At 42.7% G+C, this 17,383-nt stretch overlaps 1 protein-coding gene and 1 long non-coding RNA gene across 2 annotated transcripts in view; one reads left to right on the top strand and one right to left on the bottom strand.

The window, feature by feature from the left end:
• LYPD6B (LY6/PLAUR domain containing 6B) overlaps positions 1 to 17,383 on the top strand; it is a 251,666-nt gene that overhangs the window by 30,422 nt on the left and 203,861 nt on the right. The gene's annotated exons all lie outside the window — the stretch shown is intronic.
• On the bottom strand, positions 694 to 8,271 carry LOC138433969 (uncharacterized). The gene is made up of 3 exons (XR_011254546.1): positions 8,143 to 8,271; positions 4,536 to 4,643; positions 694 to 1,426 (listed from the first exon to the last, which is right to left on the bottom strand). It is a non-coding gene; the product is annotated as an uncharacterized lncRNA (long non-coding RNA).

Raw genomic sequence — 17,383 nt, 5'->3', positions numbered from 1 at the left:
CACTGAAGGAGCACTGGGCAGTCTCTTGCAGACTCACCAGGCTGTGATGACCTCCACTAGAAGACTTACTGCTTAGACTCGAGAATAAAATGTCTTCGCTTATATGTGTTTTTAGATGTCTTTCTCCCAGTATAGTTGAGGAATTGCATCTTTTTCTGGTTTCCCTGGCATTTGCTTTCTACTCCCTGGGGAGCTCCTGGGAGGCGTGCCTGGCTCTCCAGGGTCCAGCCCTGGGCAAGTGCTGGGAGGGAGACAGCAAGAGGCAGCCCAGGCAGGATGGGTTAGCGGGTAACTCTGCCTCTTTCTCCAGCCTTCTCGGCGCTTGGGAGGAGGATGGGGACAGTGACGGGAGGAGCCGAATGCGATTGCTTTGCCAGTTTGTAAGATAATCCCTCCTCTTCCCTGGCCTCCTTATGCTGCACACAAAAGTGTCCATTCTTCTCCGACAGAAAAGAGAGAAGCAGAGAGGACAGTGTGATAGTTGGACTTTTATATATGAGACAGTATTGTGAAGTGGAATATCACATTTCTTAATATGCTGTTCACTTATTAGATTAAAAAATTAAGCAAGATCTCTAAAATTAAACTTAATAGTTAAGCATAATATTAAATTGAGCAATTTTTTCAGAGATGTGGAAGAAATGCATTCTAGGATTTTTTTTTTTTTTTTGGTAAGAAAAACAGCACCAGATATATTATAACAAGTGACATATTTAATAGCTTGGAGAACATTAGATGCTCAGTAATTGTACCTTTGGTGGTTCTCTCTCTGGTTCGTTTTTGGAGGAGGGGATTGAAAGCAGAGAATGCCAGGCTGAGCACTGCCATCCAGGGCCTTGGTCCAGAGGAACTGCTCAGCCATTTCTTTTCTGGTTGGAGAAGCAGCAGGGAATTGAAACAGAAAAGCTCAGATTCTAAAACCAAGCCATGTATGAACCTTTGAGGTTATAATTTTTTTTTTTTCATACAGTGGTTGCTTCTAAAAAACCTGATTCAAAATAGTTACTGCAAGAATAGACATGCTGAAATCCTAATGGTGCAATTCTGTTTTGTTGAGTCAAAAAAATAGGGCTGGATAATGACGAGTCCTAGCTATGCAAATGGAAAGAAAGATCATCATGCCTTGTGCTTCAGGGTGTGAACTGATGGCAAAAGTCTGCCCACATCACTGTGTAGGGGAGATGAAAGCAGTCAATGATACTATGTTGCTTTCCTTTTTTTCTTCAAGCATCACTTATGACTGAGATGCTAAGATAGTTGATCCATTGGCAGCCTTTCCTGAGTGTCCACTGTGGGTAAGGCTCACATAGAGGTCTCTGCAGTGACTGTACTTGAGTCCCTCCTTCCTTCATTGGTGAGTAGCTTCAGGCTTGGCTTTCCAGGAGCTTGTGTCTTGATGGGAATGGCAAGGTGCAGACGTTAGAACCTAAAACACAAGAGCCGATTTACATAGTACACACTATGTATGGTAGGTTTCTAGTAGATCTGGAGGGAAAATCAATAGAGTAAAAATCCATGATTCTGAATCTTGATCAGTTAAACAGTGAATTCTTGGACTTGTTTTATTTTTCTCAGGGCAAAGGGGTATTATTTCCGGGTGTGTCAGGGTTAGAATAACATTGCCACCCAAGAAGTAGCCCCTCCCCATAAAAGCAGAGAATCCAAACAGTTGGTGACTCAACTGCCATATACTTATATACCCCACAATTACATACTCAAAGCCTTGTACTGAATGGGAAGAACTGATTTTAGATGGAAATTATGGCTCAGTTGACTGATGCTCCACTGAAGATGAAATGGCCTGATGATGTCTTGATTTGCTCATAATCTCTTACTGAGATTTCTTATAAAACTCTTATGTATATTTGGATTTTTACTTTGAGGTTCTTGTACTTTAAAAAGTAAATTGGAATAATCTCCTAACTATAACTTAAATATACTAAAATTTCAAAATAAGGCAATGAGGAAGAATTATTTAATAGATTATTTAATAAATGGTTTGGATATAGTAAGATATCAATTGGACCTTCATCAAATGTAAGCTCTGGAGAGTTGAATATTGCAAATCAAATGATAGAAACACTAGCAGAGAATATAATATTTATTAGTTCTGCATAGACGTAATAATTTTCATGGCTTTAAAGAAAAAGAAACCTGTGAAGAAAAAATGAGCAGATTTGAACACATTAAAATTTAAAACTTCTGTACAAATGAAGAGACAACATACTGGGAACATTTGCATTACATTTTTGATAACACCTATATTCAAATGTATTAAAAAACAATTGGGATTTTAATAGATGTAAAGTATAATTGGTCCCATTTATTGGATATTTTTCTATGCCCACATAGGTTTACAAAAAATCAGGTTATAATGAATGTTTTGTAACCAGCTTTTCTCTTACTAGTCTTCACAGTTTCCAGGGGTTGCAAAATGTTGCACTGGTCAGGAAGTAACAACTCAGTTTTACTTAATTACGTTTTCAGGGCTCGGTGTGAAGGTTACAGAAATCCAATTGAAGGTGATTTTTCTATTGTCTCTTCTACTTATGAAGCTCGTCTGCTGTGGGAATGATGGTTATGGAAAAATACATCCCCTTGTACTGTACAAAGAAGCACATCTGATACTGTTTTTATCAGCAATTTTTAGGGAGTGTTTGCCACTGAGATCTGTTTTAGCGAAAGAGGAAGTATCTTTTGAGGTCCAGTGCCTTTCACAATATATCATCAGTTGTCTTTAAAGGCCTTGGTAAAAGGAACACGTTAATTACCATTCCTGTGAGTGTTTCTAGGGTGGTGATGACTGTAGTGTTATATTAGGGCTCTCTGTCAAGCATGTCATTCCCTTATCTTGCTTTTATAGCAGAGAAAATAAAGGCACTAGAGAAGTGTCTTTGAGGTCACACAACAAGTTAGCAGCAGATAAACATTAGAACCGGCAGCTCCGGATTTCCCACTGTGTGTAATTAGTTCACTGCAGGCAGGAAGTGGCAGCATGGGGGATAAATGGCAAGCGTGGTGTTTGGGGTCCTGGAGGCTGGTGGGAATTCTCTGTGCTCTTCTGAATGGTTAATTAAGTTAGTTTCTTTCTGAGGTTCTCACTGCGCAGAACTGGGAGGCCTCTCAGGCAGGCGCTTTACTCCGTAGGGTGAAAGGAAACAGTAGTCACCCTCTAGTGTGTTGATGGCGGTGGCACCCACTCCAGTCCTCTTGCCTGGAAAATCCCATGGATGGAGGAGCCTGGAGGGCTGCAGTCCATGGGGTCGCAAAGAGTCAGACACGACTGAGCGACTTGACTCACTTTTCACTTTCATGCGTGGAGAAGGAAATGGCAACCCACTCCAATGTTCCTGCCTGGAGAATCCCAGGGACGGGGGAGCCTGGTGGGCTGCTATCTATGGGGTCGCACAGAGTTGGACTTGACTGAAGCGACTTAGCAGCAGCAGCAGCAGCAGCAGCAGCAGCAGTGTCTTGATGAGCTAGCTAGGTGGAGCATATTGACTGTGGGGTTGGGAGGCTCAGTGGATTCTTGGACCTTTCAGTCTCCTCCTGATGCTTTTGGAGTTTCTGAGTGTGGTTTTGTTCTGGAGCTCCTGATGGAGCATGAGGATGGGAGTGAAAGGGTGGAAACTGTTCTGACTCTTTACAAGTTCCCCCTCCTTCCAACAGCTCCAGGATCCAGAGCGTCTGGTAAGCACTTGGTTGGCTTGTAGAGGGCATGCTTGCCTTTTTTTTTTTTTTTTTTGTCTCCTTAGGAGAGAGAGATTCAAAATCGGTGTTCTCCGTCCTGTTTTTAGGCCTGTGACAAATCATTGTAGGAGACAGTGTGGTGTTTGGAAGCTCCACCAAGAAGTTTGGTGTGGACAATTCCAGGGAGTCCAGAGGCAGTCTGCCAAGTTGGAGTCAGAGGCTGGCTCCATCAGATGCTTTTAAAAAAGCTCCTTAGATTTTGGAGTCATGATGATCTTAATTTCTTTGGGCCCCTTTTAAGGCCATGACTAAGGATTTAATCAGCAAGGGCTGACTGGCGAGAGAGAAGTCTGTGCCCCTGCTTTAGAACTTTGAAGGAAGGTGAGGTTCAGAGTTCATCTCTCCTCTGTCCACTCTGGAAGGGGCTTGACAGGCTTCCTGGGGCTCTGCTGGCTTCGCGTTGCCTCCACCTTGGCTACTCAGAGCTACATCGAGTGATTGGCGGATCACTGTCACCTGAGAGCTCCTTCGACCTGCTCTCACACATCATCTAGGTGGTTATTCCGTCTCCTCAAGTTTGAGGGGCACTGGTATGTATGGTGTTAAGTTGTTTGACTTGGAAATATAATTTGATCAGTGGCCAAACCTTTCTTCCTGATTTTATTTTGTATTTATATACTTATAAGTCTTAATAGATACTCAGTCCTTTGACATTTTGGTAATTTAAACATCTTTTTTTTTTTAAGTTTTTTTTTTTCATTTTAAATTACTACATTCATTCTAAAAGCTTCAGAAAATACAGAAAAGTGAAGAGTAAAGGGCAACTTACCCTCAAATATACTTACTCAGAACATTTTAAAGGTAGGTTTTCTGTTTTTTCAGTGCACAATTTTGAATAACTTCTTGTTTTTCATGGTAGACATAATATATAATCCTTGAAGAAAATCAAGAAACTAGGAACAAGCATAAAACAGAATGGAAGGCATCCTATTTATTAGGTTTTGGAGTTTTGTATAGTGTAATAAAGAGGTGCTTCCTAGTCTTTGCCTTTATCCTTTGGTTTTAGAGGATCTTTTCAGAAAATGTTTTTAGTTCTTATGCCACTTAAGGGTTCAGTTTCTTATTTCAATTTGATAAAGTTTTAGAAGATGCTGGTGTGATCACCAGTGTCTCAAATACTTATTTTTATGGTCAGAACAGACAACATTTTTGTGCAAATGAGAAGCTACTTGACTCCTCATCCGGAGGGCGTGCTCTGTGGTATATGTGAATCTTTGATCAGAAACTTTCCTGTGGGTGGAAAAGCCTTCACTGTTGAAGGATGCATGACCACACTGGAAGGTAAAGGATGGACCGGTTAGATTGATAATCCCTAGAGAAAGTTGTTCTTTCTTGAGTCAACTGATTAGAACCTTCTAGATGATTGGAGAACACTACTGCAAAGAAGCAGATTTTTGTTACCTGGACTTTTGCCCGAGACTGGAAAAATACAAGAAAATGAATCTTTGCCCAAATCTCTACCTTTTGAGGTAATTTGAGAGAAATCCAGGGTATGATTTTGAATGTCTGTAGAGTAACTGGCTTCAGTGTTTGAGGTAGGCAGGGGACATCTGGTGGTGATTTTCCCTGTAACATCTTTGCCACACTTGATTTTGGAATATGTCATTGCCCTCAGTAATGCAGACTGCATTGTGTCAAGTGAAGAATTCTCTGCATTTTTAAGTTTTATTTTTATTTTTTATTGGAGTATAACTGCTTTACAATGTTGTGTTAGATTCTGCTGTGCAAGGACGTGAATCAGCTATATTGTACATATATCCCCTCACTCTTGAGCCTCCCTCCCATTCCCCAGGCCCCCTTCTAGGTCGTCACAGAGCTCTGAGCTGAGCTCACTGTGATATACAGCAGCCCCCCACTAGCTGTCTATTTCACACATGGCAGTGTATATACGTCAGTCCTAAACTAATTCATCCCACCTGCCTCTCCCTGATCGGTGTCTGTATGTCTGTTCTCTAGGTCTGTGTCTCCAGTCCTGCTTTTTCAGGTAGATTCATCTGTACAGTTTTCCTAAATCCCACATGTATGCATTAATATTTGTTTTTCTCTGTCTGACGTACTGCATGTTTTTATGTCTGTGAACTAGACTATTTGCTCAAGTCTGGTTGTTCCAAGAATAGTTGATACAGTATATCACCCAGAGGAGCATAGTGCTGAAACTAAAAGTAACAAATATTTCTAAATCTCAAACTTTACTTCTTTTAGAGAACATTAAGAAGAGATTCAGTGTTTATTTTTAAAAATTCCTTGGGGCTGGTGCATGTGATGACCCACAGAGATGTTATGGGGAGGGAGGTGGGAGGGGGGTTCATGTTTGGGAACGCATGTAAGAATTAAAGATTTTAAAATTAAAAAAATAAAAAAACTAAAAAAAAATAAATTAATAAGTAGGAATTAAAAAAAAAATCCAAGTAACATCTCTAAAAGTTTTCTCCCTTCTCTCCTGCCCCACACTTCCCTTTCATCTCTCCTCAGCACTCATTTTCATTCCTCTGATCCACACCTTCCCAGGGTTCTTAGTCACTTCTTCCCTGCGGTTTTTCACTCTATAGATCACTTGAGCCCCAACGACTTCTTTACTTTGCAAGAAGTTCTGAACACTTCTGACCAAGAAGAGTTATGAAATAACCCAGCAACAGGAATTTGTCCATTTTTGTGGGTGGGGCAGTGGCTGTGGCCTCAGCAGAACCTGAATGGGAAGAATTGTGACTACTTAGTTATTAGTAATAATAGCTTTTAAAGAAATGGTTGCTGTTATACAGGTTCCAGGTATGCCCTCTAGTCCATGCTTGTTGCCTTGGTCAAACTGTATGTTTTTAAGAACAGTAGAGTCACTGCAATGAGTTGTGTAGAATTTCTTACGAATATTTGTTCATTAGAAAACTAAAGAATTTGAAAAAGAATAGATACAACTATATGTATAATGGAGTCACTTTGCTGTACACCTGAAACTAATACAACATTATTAATCAACTGTATTCCAATATAAAATAAAAAATGAGAAAGCTGTGTACATGATACATGAAACTGGGCTGATCAGCAGGACTGAATGGAATTGGAAGATAGCAGATTTGAAGGTACCACCCCCAAACCCCGCTGCCAGAGATCTTGGCTGATAGCATCTTATTCTTGTCGAGAAGCTGGTTGGGCAGGAAAGGGGTGTGGCCTGGATACCGCATTAGCCAGCTTGGCATTTAAACTTGCCAAAGAGTTTGATGTATTGCAACATTTAAAAACATGTCCCTGTGGTAAATTTCAATGCTTCAGTCTCCTATAGTTCTGCGTGTTATTCTTTTTAACCAGTTTGACATCTTTTCAGAGCATCGATGCATGTCCAGTCGCCCATGGTGTTGAGCTGTGTTCTCTATTGTGATGCCTGGTCCCAATCCTATAGAAGCTTACACTCAGAGCCGCAAACCGTTTCCATTCTTGTTAATAGGAGCTTAGGATTTTCCCCTAGGCTTGCTGGGGAAAATGTTGGCTTGCTGTATATGTTTTTTCTTTTTATAGAGGGCAGGTTGTTCTCTTGAATTATGCAGATACAGATTCTTGAAGAAATAACCACTGGAGAGTTTTGAGGAAGTGAAAATTAGATGGAAGGGTGGTCTTCCTGTGATCGATAAAAAGGCCTCTGTTGTGGAAGCAGGGTTCAGAACGGTCCTGTTGCTGCTCCTCTAGGATCTTACTTCCTTGTCTCTCCCTGTGAACGTCAGGCTCCAGCCACACTGGCCTTTGTGGGGCCCTCGACATATCGCCCATGCTTTGTCACAGAGCCTGGCATTGGCATCACCTCTGCTGGAAATGCTCTTCCCCATTGATCTGTGAGCCTGCCCCCCTCACTCCCTTCAGATTTAAATATGAGCCCCTCATCGAGGACATCATTGGTTGTGCATCCGTTAATTTCACTCCCTCCCTTCAGCCCTTTTACAGTTCATTTCTAGCCTCCTTGTTTTGTTTTTCTGGTTCTTTACCCCTTGCAGTCCCATCAGTCGTGTCCGACTCTATGCGACATAGACGGCAGCCCACCAGGCTCCTCCGTCCATGGGATTTTCCAGGCAAGAGTACTGGAGTGGGGTGCCATTGCCTTCTCCCCCTTATCACTTATCAATACCTACCATGATATACATGTTGCTTATTTCTCTTGTTGATCTCTCTCTCTCTGTCACTGGATTAACCTTTCTGAGGGCATGGTAAGGTGTATCTCTCTGCTGTTCCTAGTGTTTAGATTCCTGCCTGGACCATCATATAAATACTTTGCCATATGAAGTGCTCAATAAATAATGGCTGATAGGAGGTGGGAAGGAAGAAAGGTTGTGAATAGCTCTTGTTGGCTTCTCCCTGTCATAACTGTCCTCCCCCCGCCTTAGACAGCCCAGTGTCAGCTAGCCCACTCACCACACAGAACAGTGTGTGATTTCCAGGTGCATCTGGAGGCTCCCCGGTTCTGGCAGGCTTCAGGGTCGGTAACCATAGGAAGTAAACTTTCCTTAGTGTTTGGTGTATGGAGGCGTGTCTGGTGACACTGGTTCTGCTGTTTCATACATTTCCAGGAAGTCAACAGTTGGTAACAGAGGCAGCCTGATTGATTTCTTGGAGGTAAAGACAGAGCGTATTTGCTATGGGATAGGTGAATGGACTCTTTGGCACTGGGATTCCTTTATCTTTTGTCCATGGATAAAAAGTGTATGACGTACTTATCATTTGACCCCACACCTGGCATTAGCGGTGGCGATAGGTGAGGGGGTATGAGGAGACGACTTGTAAATAGTGATAAGATGGTGGGAGCATAAAACTCAGCTTTTTACCTCGCAGGAGAGTCTGCTGGGGTTTTGCTGATTCCAGAGTGATATTAATTAACTGTGCAAACATTCTGTTCCAGATAAGACTGTAACAGTTGCCTGGGGGAAAATTCTTTTGAGTCAATATTTGTTTGATCTTGTAGAGAGTATTTTGGCTCTACTCTAGCAAAGTTCCCATAATAGATGCCATTTTCAGGGATTTGCCATATTTACACACAAGGTCAGTCCTGGAAGAGGTTAAAGGATTGAATCACTGTCTAAATAGAGGTTCTAAGGGGTTTCAAATGAAATTTTAAACATGGAAATCCTTTGTTTCCGTCACTTGACAATAATTATTAAAAACTAATGGTAAGTACTCTGGAGGAAAATTTTTAAATCCAGACGTAAGATGTTGGCCCTCAATTTGCTTGTAACCTAACTGTGGGAATAAGAGTTTAATTAGTATATGTGATACAAGATACTTAAACTAAATAACAGGAATAATGGCTGTGATTTATTGGCTAATAAACAGCACCACACCATCCTAGTACTTCCCTAAGCATGAGCTGACCCGCTCAGTCCTCCCACTGAGGCAGGTACTGTTGGTCAGTATGGTTTGCATGGAGTAGACAATGCTGAGGGGTCTGGAGAAAGGGGAGAGGGGGAAGCAGAGATGTGAAGGAGAACCTTCAGGAAGAGGTTTCTCAGCGACTGGGAAACAGATGGCTGTGGCATGGGAAGAAGGAAAAGGGCTTGGTGGACATTTGTTGGTTTTCTCTTGCATTAGTACCTTCTTTCTCTCTGGGAAGTTGTCTTACCCTTCCATGACTCTCAGCACATGAGCTTCTGGTGAAGGGCGCATGAGAGGCACACAAATGCAGAAGAAGACACACAGAGTGTCAGTGTGGAAAGTGCTGTGAAGCAGAAGGAGTGCAGGAAAAAGAGCATTTGAGATTTAAAAAGGATGGTCAGGGAAGGCTAAATAAGACATTTTGGTGAAGTGTGAAGGAGGAGAGAGAAAGAGCTATGAAGGCGCCTGTGGGCAGAGCCTTCAGGGCAGAGGGACTAGCAAGTGCAAAGGCCCGGGGGTGGCCACTTACTCAGGATCATCAGGGGCCAGAGACTCAGGAGAAGGGCAGCAAGCAAAGCCTTTAGAGGCAGTGCATGCCTGGCTCCTGCTGGTTTTGGTGATGAAAACACATATGCTGGACCGTTGCCAGAGTCCTCGGGGCAGGGCTATGATGCATGGACTCCTTTCAGTGTGGGTTTGCCTGTGTCTGGCCATTCCCTTTGGTCCCTGAGGCTGATCTACTCGGTTATAAGCAGAGGCTGTTTCCGGGAGAATGGGGACTTGGGAATGGGGTTGGGAACCCAGACCAGGCAGGGTGAATGGAGGAGGAGGCAGATATCAGGGATCTGAAGAAGCCTCGATGGAACACGAAGCAGCCTACTCTAAGGAGACTCAGTAAAGAGCAGAACCAGAACAAGCATTTAAGGGGTTAGGGATGCATATTAGCTAACAAGTTGCAAAGGCAACAAGCATTTTCCAAGTCTTACAGCTGAGATGTGACCAAGTTAAGTAAAGAAGAATGTGTCTGCCTTGGGGACCCCATGAGGGCACAGGTGGGGCTGGGTCCATATGGGATAAGTTCAGGTCAGATGGTCAAGCTAATGTTTGCTCTGAGGGCCAGCCACAGGGTCACTGGTGTGAGGCACACCCACGCACACACTCATGTGCACACATTCCCACCCATTCAGTCTTTTGGTTTGTTTTCAGTTGTTGTCACTTCTGTGTCGATCTGGAACACCAACTTGAGTGCTGTTAAAAGGAACCATTTCAGTGCCAAGGGGCCCAGTTCTCAAACTTACAAGAGGTTGAGGTACTGGAAAGTTCTCTGCAATGAGAACCTGACTCACTAAGGGTGCATATACCACATGGAAGCTTTTCCGAGTCTCCTGTGAATCAAAGCATGATACTGGGCCACTGTGGTGCTGGAGAAGAGTAGCGGGGTTGAAAAATGTTATTTCAATAAAAATATAATATTGGTATGATCATAGAAGGTGATTAAACTAAGGCATGTTCCTTCTTTGAAGATAAATGCTAACAAAATAAGTGGTCTCCCTGGCTTAACCACTTACTTTCTTTGGAAATGGATAAATTTAACATTCTGTCAGCTTCCAGAATAGCCTATGCAATGCTTTAAAATTTTATAATATATTTTATTTTCTGAATAGGTAATTGACTCATGTGATTCAACATTTAAAAACTACAAAAGTATATCACTGAAAACCTTTCCTCCACTCCCTCCTTCTTGCAGATTAACTGGTTCCTTCCTCAAGGCAATTCATGTTACCAGTTTCTGATCTGTTTTGTTAATATACAATAGAATGTGCTCAACCTGTGTTAATATTAAGGAAGAACAAGGTGACTTTTCCCTTGTTAAGAACCTTCTACTGAATAAAACAGGGTATGCCAATCAATCATTTATAGCTGTGTCTTTGAAACGTTTATTGTAAGTCCAATAATGACAAAGTTCTTATGTGCTGAAGTCTGTATTTGCTACTCAGTTTTTTTGTTCCTCCGGGCTTCCCTGGTGGCTCGGAGGGTAAAAAATCTGCCTGCAATGCGGGAGACCAGGGTTTGGTCTCTGGGTTGCGAAGCTCCCCTGGAGGAGGAAATGGCTTACCCACTCCAGTATTCTCAGCTGGAGAACCCCATGGACAGAGGAGCCTGGCGGACTACAATCCATGGAGTCTCAAAGAGCCAGACATGACGGAGTGACTAACGCTGTCACTTTTTTGTTCCTCAAACCAGCAGCAGTAACAAGCACCTGAGAGCTTGTGAGCAAGCAGAATCTCAGGTTCCACTCCAAACCTCTCCGGTCAGAGTCAGTATTTCATACATGCAAAGTGATTCTGAAGCATCTGAAGGTTTGAGAAGCCTCTGCTGTGTCTCATTGTCCCAGCACTGGCCTCAGGTAGCAGGGTGAGCAGAGGTCTATGTTGAGTGAAGAGAGGGAGAGATGGCCCTCGTGTAGAGCCCTGTCTCTCCTTATTCTGAGGGCTCTGTTGTTTTTTTTTTGCTAAAGTTATAGTGGCTGATCTTTTCTTAATTTGCCGCAAGATTAAGTTACTATGTAAACTTTTGTGCTTTGATTTTTAAATTCAGAAGTCTTCCTCCTTTCCTCCCCCGCTCCTCCCTTATGAATTGTTCTTAAACCTTGGCATTTGCTGTTTACTTCCTTGTGGGGCCTTGCTGAGCTAAGTGAGTAAGTAATAAGTGAATGTTAATAGGAAAATGTAGAAACAGCCAATCAGATACAGATTGGCAGGTTCTGGTTTGATGGGTACATGTTTATGGTTTTGGTTTAATGTAATGCTTTGCAGTGTGTTTGTATACTTTATTAATTTTCACAATTCTGAGCATTTTAGACTTCATGTATATGTGCTAATCTCAGTGTGGTGGAGCTAGTTAATGGGATTCTGAAAAAACAATTTGAATTCCTTGAAAGTTGTCAACCTTCTCTTGGGGAGGAAAGAAGGGAGGAAACTGTAAATGGAGGAGTTCTTGTTCACTCGCTCAGTCGTGTCTGACTCTTTGTAACCCCATGGACTGCAGCATGCCGGGCTTCCTTGTCCTTCACCATCTCCTGGAGTTCAAACTCATGTCCTTTGAATCAGTGATGACATCCAACTATCTCGTCCTCTGTCATCCCCTTCTCCTGCCTTCAGGGTCTTTTCCAGTGAGTCAGCTCTTCACATCAAGGTGGCCAAAATATTAGAGCTTCAGCTTCAGCATCAGTCCTTCCAATGAATATTCAGGACTGATTTCCTTTAGGATTGACTGATTTGATCTTGCAGTTCAAGGGTCTCTCAAAAGTCTTCTCCAACACCACAGTTCAAAAGCGTCAATTCTTTGGTGCTCAGCCTTCTTTCTGGTCCAACTCTCACATTCATACATGACTACTGGAAAAACCAAAGCTTTGACTATATGGACCTTTTTTGGCAAAGTAATGTCTCTGCCTTTTAATACACTGTCTAGGTTTGTCATAGCTTTTCTTCCAAGGAGCAAAGGTCTTTTAATTTCATGGCTGCAGTCACCCACCCTCCCTCTACCCACCCCCGCCAGGATGATTTTGGAGCCCAAGAAAATAAAGTCTGACACTTTTTCCATTGTTTCCCCATCTATTTGCCCTGAAGTGATGGGACCAGATGCTGTGATCTTAGTTTTTTGAATGTTGGGTTTTAAGCCAGCTTTTTCACTCTCTTCTTTCACCTTCATCAAGAGGCTCTTTAGTTCCTCTTCACTTTCTGCCTTATAAGGGTGGTGTCATCTGCATATCTGAGGTTATTGATATTTCTCCTGGCAGTCTTGATTCCAGCTTCTGCTTCACTCAGCCCTGCATTTAACATGATATACTCTGCATATAAGTTAAATAAGCTGGGTGACAATATATAGCCTTGATGTACTCCTTTCCCAATTTGGAACCAGTCCATTGTTCATATCTGGTTCTAACTGTTGCTTCTTGACCTGCATACAGATTTCTCAGGACGCAGGTAAGGTAGTCTGGCATTCCCATCTTTTTAAGAATTTACCACAGTTTGTTGTGATCTGCCTAGTCAAAGGCTTTAGCATAGTCAGTGAAGCAGAAGTAGATGTGCTTCTGGAATTCTCTTGCTTTTTCTATGATCCAGTGGATGTTGGCAATTTGATCTCTGGTTCCTCTGCCTTTTCTGAAACCAGCTTGAACATCTGGAAGTTTATGGTTCACGTATTGCCGAAGCCTGGCTTGGAGAATTTTGAGCATTACTTTACTACCGTGTGCTATGCTAAGTCACTTCAGTCATGTCCAACTCTGTGCGACCCCAGAGATGGCAGCCCACTAGGCTCCTCTGTCCTGGGATTCTCCAGGCAGGAATACTGGAGTGGGTTGCCACTTCCTTCTCCAATGCATGAAAGTGAAAAGTCAAAGTGAAGTCGCTCAGTTGTGCCTGACTCTTAGCGACCCCATGGACTGCAGCCTACCAGGCTCCTCCGTCCATAGAATTTTCCAGGCAAGAGTACTAGAGTGGGGTGCCATTGCCTTCTCCGTTACTAGTGTGTGAGATGAGTGCAATTGTGCGGTAGTTTGAATATTCTTTGTTTGATATTGCCCCTTCTTTGGGACTGGAAATGAAAACTGACCTTTTTCCAGTCTTGTGACCACTGCTGAGTTTTGCAAATTTGCTGGCATATTGAGTGCAGCATTTTAACAGCATCATCTTTTAAGATTTGAAATAGCTCAGCTGGAATTCCATTACCTCTATTAGCTTTGTTCATAGTGATGCTGCCTAAGACCCACTTGACTTTGCACTTCAGGATGTCTGGCTCTAGGTGAGTGCCAGACAACCACCATGGTTATCTGAGTCATTAAGATCTTTTTTGTATAGTTCTTCTGTGTATTCTTGCCACCTCTTCTTAATATCTCTGCTTCTGTTAGGCCCATACCATTTCTGTCCTTTATTGTGCCCATCTTTGGATGAAATGTTCCCTTGGTATCTCTAATTTTCTTGAGATCTCTAGTTTTTCTCATTCTATTGTTTTCCTCTATTTCTTTGCATTGTTCATTTAAGAAGGCTTTCTTATCTCTTCTTGTTATTCTTTGGAAGTCTACTTTTCTCCTTTGCCTTTTGATTGGAGTAAAGAGCAGAAATGGAAAATTCTATGATGGGTGAACCTGTAAACTAGTGAAAATAGTTTGAAATTAGCTCAAAACTTGTGGAAAATTTATAAAAAGAATATTAGAAAGTAGGTCACAGGACTATATTGTTGTTAACTGCTTTAAAAATGTTTCTAATCGCTAAAGGTTTTACCTTCTAAAAAATAGGTAAGATAAATTTGTGACATCATTTAAAAACTAATGCTAGAGTGGAGGTTGATCATCTGATACACTATCCAGACCTTGGACTGGGGCTGAAAACTTGACATCCTAGAAATAATTAGGACTTATAAATAAAATAATTTTCATACAAAAAAAAGCTAATGCTAATAGATTACTTTTTTGAATGTATTGTGGCAGAGTTGGAGAATGAGTGATGTAGAAACAAAGTAAATACCTAACAAACCCTGACTTGTTAAAAGTGAGACAATTAAGCCTAAAACTTCTGGGGCAGTTCTACTACTGATGTGGGCAGGAGGTGTAAGGGAGGAAGGAAGCCAGTTCAGGAGAGAAGTTTCCAGAGAAGAGTGGTTGAGGGGAAGAAAGTTTTCTGAATATGGGAGAGAACCCCTGAGACAGTGTGATAGTGAAACTTATTTGAGCATTTGGATAATTACTCACACCTGCAATAATTCTAACACTAGAAATCTATTTTCAAGGAGATGTCTGAAATTAAAAATTCTTGGCATAAAAATGTTCTTTAAAGTATCGAAGTCGAAGTGAAGTGAAGTCGCTCAGTCGTGTCCGACTCTTTGCGACCCCATGGACTGTAGCCTACCAGGCTCCTCTGTCCATGGAATTTTCCAGGCAATAGTACTGGAGTGGATTGCCATTTCCTTCTCCAGCGGATCTTCCGGACCCAGGGATCGAACCCAGGTCTCCCGCACTGTAGACAGACGCTTTACCGTCTGAGCCATTCATAATAAAAATAGAAAGTGAGTTAGTTTTTTAGCAGAGAGGGAATGGATGAGTTAATTTTAATATATCCATAGGACTGGATGTTTTACAGCTAAAATAATGATTATGGCATTTTCTAAATTAGGTAAGAAACAAGATAAAAATAGTTTGGAAGAATGACAGGAGATTTGATGATGGTTGTATATATGTTACAGGGTTAAAAAAACCAATCTGGATCTAAAAATAGGCCATGATAAGGATATATTACTTGAAAAAGTGTTGGAAAAAATCCTTTTTCTAATTTTTAAAGAAGAGCAAAGGTTGAACAGAAATTTGTTGCCTTTATTTAGTGAAGATATTATCGTGATGATTTAAAATTGAGGTATTGAAGGTGTTTCTGTATATTCCTTAGCAATGTCATGTCAAGGTTAAGGTGTGCTGGGGTTGGAGTTGGTCATACAGGGAGAAGAGGGAAAGAAGGAATTCTTAGTGGGAGAAGTAACACATTCCTAACCTAGAATCACAGTTTGCAGGCTCCGCTGACCCTGTATGTGAGGCACTTGCAGTTTGTGGAGATGACAGTCAGTGCCTCTGGCTATAGGTGGCCAAGTGGCTGGCTGCCTGGAATGCATGGGCGGCCATGGACTCCTTGGTGACCAGTGTTCTGTTAAATGCCACAGGACACTTCTAATTCTCCCGAATTCCCTTGCAACTTTGAAAAGATAAGGCGAGAGATCCTGCTGGGGCTGCACCCAGAGCATAAGCAGCCCCAGGGACGTCTGCAGGAAGCTCTGGGGACTGAAACCTACCAGCCTTCCAGCAGCGCAGGGAGGTGCGGGCTTGGGTCTCTGGCACCCTTTAAATAGCCGTCAGGACATAATGGATGAACGCTGAAAAATACGTTCCCTTTATATTTGGAAACTATCATATTTCTGTATGTTTGGATTTTTCTTAAAGATAATGTGACATATAGTAAGAAGTGTTAACTATAATTAAAAACAAATTTCCCCAGGACTGCACTAGAGCAGCTTCTCAAAGGAGGTTTTAAAAGTGATTTTGAAGGGAGTGGCTTTTAAGGTTTTCATCCTTTTTCACGTATCTTATTCTTTAAAGTCGGTGAGTTGAGCACATCCACATGAACACACGCAACTATAATTGCTCCGTTTTTGAGCTCCTCTGGGCCGCAATGAAAGATCAGCACCATTAGCACAGTGTGTAAGCCTCTATCCTCAAAGTGCTGGATGTCTTTTTAGTGGATAAAATGCAGGTTTCATAATGTAGAAACTGAAGTTCGTCACGCTGATGTCTAGCTTTCAATTCATCATTTGGCTGAAAGTGACTGGATTTCGTTGAGAAAGAAGATAAGGTGGAATGGCATGAAGTCCCAGCAGGGTAGCTTTGGGCAGAGCTGAAGAGGCTGCTGAAGAGGCTGCTCTGAGCTGCTGGGTCCTCACCTGGAGCAGGAAGTCCTGGGATTCACGCGAGGAAGTAACTGTCAGCACTCTTAGTTTGCCTGGGGGGCTGACACTGTTGGGTCAGAGTACCGCAAGGTCAGGCCCGGGGAGGGTCCTTGAAGGCCACAGGGCATCTCATGTACAGAGTGGCAGGGGTGCTGCTGGCATCTCCGCTTCCCCTGGGAAGGTGTCGGCATGACCGGATGGAGGCCTGTGTCCTTTCATAACCCATCTTCATCTCTGTCGGCTTTGCTTCCCTCTCTGTTCATGCGATGCTTTACTCAGATCCCCTCTGAGCTTGCTGGAGGGCATACTCCTTTCTGTAATTTGAAATATGGACTTGTCAGCCAAGATATTGGGCTTCCCAGATGGCGCTAGTGGTAAAGAATCCTCCTGCCAGTGCAGGAGACATAAGAGACGCGGGTTCGATCCCTGGGTCAGAAAGATCCCCTGGAGGAGGGCATGGCAACTGACTCCAGTGTTCTTGCCTGGAGAATCCCCATGGACAGAGGAGCCTGGTGGGCTATAGTCCAGGGGGTCACAAAGACTCGGACACAACTGAAGGGACTTAGCACGCACGCATGCAGCCAAGATAATAAGTGCAGTTTCTTGAAGTAACCTGGTCCTGTGAAGAGTAAATCGGTGACCCTGGTTTTCTCAGTCCACCCACTGGTCCTCTTTTGAAGTTGACGCACACACAAAGGGGAATGTGCCTCCCAGTCCATATACTGTACGGAAGAGGAGCCCAGAACCGAGCCTCTGGTGTTAACTTCAATGACCGCCATCAAATGATGGCGGTCTGGCTAAT

Source organism: Ovis canadensis, chromosome 2 (assembly GCF_042477335.2).
Source record: "Ovis canadensis isolate MfBH-ARS-UI-01 breed Bighorn chromosome 2, ARS-UI_OviCan_v2, whole genome shotgun sequence".
Taxonomy (NCBI): domain Eukaryota; kingdom Metazoa; phylum Chordata; class Mammalia; order Artiodactyla; family Bovidae; genus Ovis; species Ovis canadensis.
The sequence above is the reverse complement of the archived record's forward strand: the minus strand, read 5'-3'. Positions and strand labels throughout refer to the sequence as shown.